The following is a 6,943-nucleotide window of genomic DNA, read 5'->3' as shown; positions in this document are numbered from 1 at the left end:
TTGATTTGAAAGAAATAAAGTAACATTTATTGAATCTTAGTATGTAAATTGACATTTGCCTTTGGTATAAATAAACAGGTATTTATTGTGGGAAAATATTTGTTTATGGTCACTGGGAACATCTTTATCTCAATGAATCGTACAACCTAGAGGATCAGTTGGCCAGACCAGAGTCTGGAGGGTTTCTTGACTCTTTATTTGCCCTAATTCATCACAACAGTTAATTTTAAGACAGTGCTTCATTGTTGGATTTTTTTTTTAATCACAAAATTAATAAATCCTCATTAAGATAAGTAAAACACTACAAATATATATGAAGGGAAAAATTAAATCTCTCATCTTTTGGCTCAGTATCTCCCCCAGACCCTGAGATAATTAATTTTACATTTTGGTATGTATCCTTCAAAACATATTTATGCCTATAGATAGGGCCTTTCTTCCTTCCTTTCTTGAAAAAACATATTATACTGTACATATAGTAAAAAATCTATAACTTTCTTTTCTTCCTCATAAAAAGTTGCATCCTATTGTTGTTTTAATTTCCCAAACTAGAGTGATACTGAGCAAATTTTCATAGGTTTAGCCACTATTTGTATTGCATATCTTCTCATTTTTGTATTTTACTTTTCAATATGTTGTAGCTTTTAATGTATCAGGGATCTTGATCATATGGGTGGCAAATAACTTTTCCCAATCTAGCATTTAAAAATTTTTGTTTATATTATCTTTGCTGTGTAATTTTTCATTTTGATGTGCACTAGTCAACTTCTTTGGTGATGTCTTGTTTTTTGTGTTACTTTTGTGTCACCCACATTATCTCCTCTACTTCCTTTTTATATTTTTATATTAAGATATTAGATCTGGGCTTCCCTGGTGGCACAGTGGTTGAGAGTCCGCCTGCCGATGCAGGGGACACGGGTTCGTGCCCCGGTCTGGGAAGATCCCACATGCCGCGGAGCGGCTGGGCCCGTGAGCCATGGCCGCTGAGCCTGCGCGTCCGGACCCTGTGCTCCGCAATGGGAGAGGCCACAACACTGAGAGGCCCGTGTACCGCAAAGAAACAAACAAACAAAAAATAAAAAAAACCATTAGATCTTTAATCTATCTGCTATTTTTGTTTACATATGGTGTGAGGAAAGGGTCTACTTTTATTTCTTCCAGATGGATAGGCACGTAAACACATATCCTTTCCCAGTGAATTGGAATAGTGGATATATCATATATTAAATTCCCATAGATCACAGGATATAATTTGAACCCTCACATGCCACTCATCAATGTATTGGTTCATTTGGTAGCTGCCTCCTCTTAAAAGTCTCTAGAGTAGAAGTTTCTGCCGGCTCCCAACTCCTATTTCATGGATGACCTTGTTAGGTAACACATTTTCTCATTTTTGTCTGGAGGCCAGAGGACTCAATATATTTTTTAGGAACATACACAGATGTTTTAAACAAAGCCCTCTACTTCCCTGTGACCTCCAGTATACACTGACTTTCCATCTCAGTGGTCTGAAAAGGGGACACAGGGAGACTCTCTCTTAGGAAAATGAGTAGCAGGGCACCATCTCTTCTCCCAAAATGCTCATTCCATCAACCTTCTTCTTCCCTACTGCATCCAGGCTTTCCCTAATCTCATCGGTTCCAGGTGACATGGTCTGCATCTGAAGTCTTGTCCACCCCACAAGTACTCTCAACCACCCATTCAATGTACCCTGACTCTACTATCCCTATAAATCAGACACTACAGAATGTAAGGAGCCCACAAAACTCAAAAGTTTTTGCCTTGAGTGCTTTGAAAGTTAAAATAGGACATAAAGAAAAATGCCCCATGTTATCTGAAGCCCTACTGTGAAAATATTTTTACAACTTGGATTAATGGTAACCTCTGAACTCCAGTTTCTAGGGTAAAAAATGTAATATTAATAATAATGATGATAATAATACACCAAAAAATAGATAAAATTGCTTTAAATTGTTCTCCAGTAAGAAAAAAAAGCCCCACAGCTTTCCCTCCCTTCCCCCTGCTACTGGCCCCCCACTCCACTCCCACCAGGTACCTTATGTTCCTACGTAAAAATAGGATTTAAATGTGCAGAGGTGGTGTCCTCTGAAGCTGAAGGTCCCAGGGTAGAAAGCAAATGTCGCAAATTGCTAACTAGAATAGGAAAAAAAAATGTAGCCTGACTTTCACATCTTAAATCCTCCTCCAAGCTGTTGATAGCTTCAAAACACAACAGCTTGTGAGAGAGAAGCATGGCCGTAGCCATAAAGCTGGCATCCAATCCAGCCTGTGACCTTCTCCACCAGCCCTCACCTCGAAACTCCAGGATTTCAGAATCACCAAAAACTGGGTTTTCACTAAGGCAAGGCTCTTCCACACCAACCACTTCCTTCAAACTGGTTGAATGGGACATTTCTGGTGACTAAGCCCCTTCTAAGTGATGTGGAAAATGGTTATAAAATATACATACAGACTCAGAAAAAGACCCCACCTCTATCTCCTCTGAATCATGGGGACTCTGTGAAATATATTGCCCACCAGGGACAAAAGAGCAAAACAGATGGTGTAATTTCATGCTTTTTCTGGAGAGTTAAAAATATCAACAATCATGTATTTAGAAATTGGCAGTAACTGAAGTTCTGTGATTCCATAAGTTATACCAGACAGAAAGTTTTTCAAGCAAAAGAGCATGATATCTACCATGAAGTAGACATCGTCATGATTTCTGCCTGCACAGTGCATCAGTGGAACCCAGAAAATTCTTCTTCAGCTTCCCTTGTAGCTGGTACGTGTACCCTAAGCGCTGCCAGTCAGAGGCGTTGAATATGAGACCTCTGTTTGGGAGTGAGCATCTTGAGAAGACAGTGCCATCTGGACTCCACCATGGTGACAGCGGAGGCCTCCAGCTTTGAGGTGGCTGTAATTGTGAGCCTGAGTTTCCATCCGAGGAGGGGCACTGTTAGGTGGCAGTGGCAGGGGTCCTGGACTCCTCACCAGGCCAGCTATGCTGCAGGGTTGGGGCACTGATCCTGGAAGCTTAGCTTGGATAGGGCTCTCCATTCCTCGCAAGGATGCTGTGAGATACCCAGTATTGTTTTCATAGACTCCTTTTCTGTTTTATAAATGAGAGGCAGCCTCTGTGTCCTGCAGTTAAGATTCCCAAGTAAGAAAACACCTATGGCTTTTATTTATGTATATTGGAAGTAGAAAATATTTTGGATTATCCTATCTGTTCTAAGTTATGGATAAATTTAACCTGACAGAAGATGTCTAAGATGCCAGAATTGTCCCTGGGGGAGGGAGGTCTTTGAACTCCCAGAGGTCTTCCCTGGGCCCCTAAAGGAACCCACAGAAGTTGTACCATGGAGTGACTGATTGACCTACGTCCGGAGCCCTAAAAACCTTTTCGCTGAGAGGCAGTAATCTTGCTCAAAATATCTTGTGTCCTCCAAATCTGGAGAATTTATGGGCCGAGGAGATACTTGCTTTAGAGATGTGAGCCCACTTCCCACTGCCTTTCTTTAAACCATGCATGCACTACCCACAGAGTTATGCATTAATTATTTTGGGTGTTGTTTCTTTTTCTATATTAGATTGAAAGTCTGACTCCAAGTGTGAAGGAGAAGGTGGAGGAAACAGATGCCTCACATCTGATGAGATGCTTGGGGAAGATTGTGGTGGACTGGGTACTTTGATTTTCTCAGTAAAAATTGCAAAACGTTAATACACATACCGGAAAGCATATAAAATGTATATGACCTTTAAAGAATAATAATGAAGTGAACACGCATCTTGCCATTGCTGAAAATAAGCATAAAGAATATTAACATAACCTACGAGCCCCATGTCTGTCTTAGAGTGTATTCCCCTTACTCCCCTTTAAGAATAGCCAGTATCCTACTTTTAAGAATAATCATTCTTTTGTTTTTCTTTATAGTTTATCAGCTATATATGTGCCTCTAAAAATACTATTTCCTTTTTCCTGTTTTTAAACTTTATGTAAACATACCATATTATCCCTTTGTGTCTTGTCTTTTGCACAACGTTATGGTTGTGAAATTTGTTCCTGTTGTTGTGTGTGGTTGTAGTTCGTTCATTTTCATTACTGGGTAATATGCTGTTGTATGAATGTACTACTGTTTACCTGTGTATTCTAGTGTTGATGAACATGTGGCTGGTTTTCAGGACTTGGCTATTGCTCATAAGGCTGTTGTGGACATTTGGAGTGTATCTCCTGATGTGCACATGCACTTGTGTTTGTAAGTATATGCCTGACAGTGGGATTGCAGGCCTATGGGATATGGACATTTTTCCCCTTTCTGAGTCATGGTCAACTGTTTTGCCAAGCGGTTGTAACACTTCACAGTGTTAAAGGTAACATGAGGGAGAATTCCTACCTTCCTACTCACACTTGTTGGTGTTTGTAATGATCTCTCTAGTTGGTTTTAAGTTGTATTTCCCTGATAGTACTAGTGAAGCATAGTAAATATTGTTGTTTATTGAGTTATTGGTGACTAATTGGCTAATCGGTAATTTGAGGTTTCTCTACCTTTCAAGAGAAAGTGCCCTTTCAAGTCCTTTACTCTTTTCCCTGTTGGCGCTTTAAAAAAAAAAAAATTATTGAAGTGTAGTTGATTTGCAGTGTGTGTTAGTTTCTGGTATACAGCAAAAATATGAAAAAGAATATATATATTATAATATTCAAACCATTATGGTTTATTGCAGGATATTGAACATAGTTCCCATGCTATACAGTAGGTCCTTGTTGTTTATCTATTTTATATACAGTAGTTTGTATCTGCTAATCCCAAACTTCTAATTTATCCCTTCCCCACCCCCTTTTCTCTTTGGTAACCATGAATTTTCTATGTCTATGAGTCTGTTTCTGTTTTGTAAATAAGTTTATTCATATCATAGTTTAGATTCCACATATAAGTGATATCATATGGTATTTGTCTTTCTCTGTCTGACTTACTTCACTTAGTATGATAACTCTAGGTCCATCCATGTTGCTGCAGATAGTAATATTTCATTCTTTTTTATGGCTGAGTAATATCCCATTGTAATGTACCTATGTACCATCTTCTTTATCCATTCATCTGTTGATAGACACTTAGGTTGGGAAGCAGTAGATATAGTAATGGGTTAACATACTTGAAAAACAGGGTAACCACAAATCAAAAACATACAGTAGATTCACAAAAACCAAAAAGAAGAGAACACAAGCATAATACAAAAGAAAACCATCAAACCACAAAAGGAAAAACAGAAAAAGAAAGGAGCAAAGAAGAAATACAAAATCAACTGGAAAACAAGGTTTAAATTGGCAGTGAATACATATCTATCAATAATTACCTGTTGGCTTTTTCAATTGTCTTGGTCCAGGTTCCTGGAAAGCAGGGCTTGCAGCGAGCAAATGTGTGCTTTACGGTGCTTTGTTGTGGAGAGCGCTCAGAGATGCAGCAGCAGGTTGGGGGAGAGAGAGGCCTGGGAGCACAGAGGGCATGTCTGACAGGTTAGGAGGGCATTTTGCCACCACAGTTTCCTCTTTCTGCTTAAACAATAGATGCATTACATAATTATGATGACTTTTTAATAGCTATTTATAATATCTACATGCAAGCATCGGTTAAGAAAACAATACTGTACAGATGTCAAATTCCCATTCAACTGACCAAAATTTGAACTTTTAAGAGAAATCAGTGGAGGTTTTTTTCATTTGTTTTGCTCTGTTTCTGTTTTGCATAAAGGATACTTGGGGCAAACTAAATGAATGAAATAATGGAAAGGCAGAAAGATGAAGAAAGACTTGCCTACCATATAACATGTTAGCTGGCACAGTACTTAGACACATCAGTGGTACAGAAAGAGTCATTTAGAATCAATGAAAAAACACAAAGTATTCCACAATCGATACAGAGACAAGTGACAATCATAAAAACAAAGAAAGAAAACACAAGGCAAAGGCAAGACAAACAAAAACAGAAACTTAAAGCCTTACTTTAACCCTATAAGGTGCCCCTTTCCCCCAGATCCACAGGTAGAAATGGTGGGAGGGTAGGAACACTCTAATCAGTACACAGAAGCTAGAAGCTATAAAAGAAAAGATGGGTAGATCTGGCTACAAAATTTTAACCTCTATACAGAAAAAAAAACATATGATAAAGTTAAAAAAAAAACCGTCAAGAATATACTTGCAGTGTGTATCTACAGAAAAGACAAATTAAAAAATGAAATACCAGCTCAGAAAAAAAATTTAAAACTTCACAAAAAATACAAATGATAATAAATATTGAAACTGTGCATATTCACAACAGCAATCAAATAGCTCTTTTCCATCTAATAGATTTCTGAAGATTTAAAAGATTGATGAAACTCAGAGTAGGGAAGGACACGGGGAAGGAGGAACTTTTGCACAAGTTTGATGGGTCTGTATATGGTTACAGCTAGACTTAAAAATGGGCATATGGGCTTCCCTGGTGGCGCAGTGGTTGAGAATCTGCCTGCTAATGCAGGGGACACGGGTTCGAGCCCTGGTCTGGGAGGATCCCACATGCCGCAGAGCAACTAGGCCCGTGAGCCACAACTACTGAGCCTGTGCGTCTGGAGCCTGTGCTCCACAACAAGAGAGGCCGCGATAGTGAGAGGCCCGCGCAACGCAATGAAGACTGGCCCCCGCTTGCCACAACTAGAGAAAGCCCTCGCACAGAAACGAAGACCCAACACAGCAAAAATAAATAAATAAATTACTAAACTCCTATCCCCAACACCTTCTTTAAAAAAAAAAAAAAGGGCATAACTTTGAATCAATAATTCCACTCGAGAAATTTATCAAAGAGAAATAATCAGATAGTACGTAAAGGTATATGGGCAAAGATGCTTGTCAAAATATTTATAATAGCAAAATAACAGAATGTCCAGTATATTTACTAATGAGAAAGTT

Source organism: Orcinus orca, chromosome 5, assembly GCF_937001465.1.
Source record: "Orcinus orca chromosome 5, mOrcOrc1.1, whole genome shotgun sequence".
Lineage (NCBI taxonomy): Eukaryota > Metazoa > Chordata > Mammalia > Artiodactyla > Delphinidae > Orcinus > Orcinus orca.
This window is presented reverse-complemented; position numbering follows the sequence as displayed.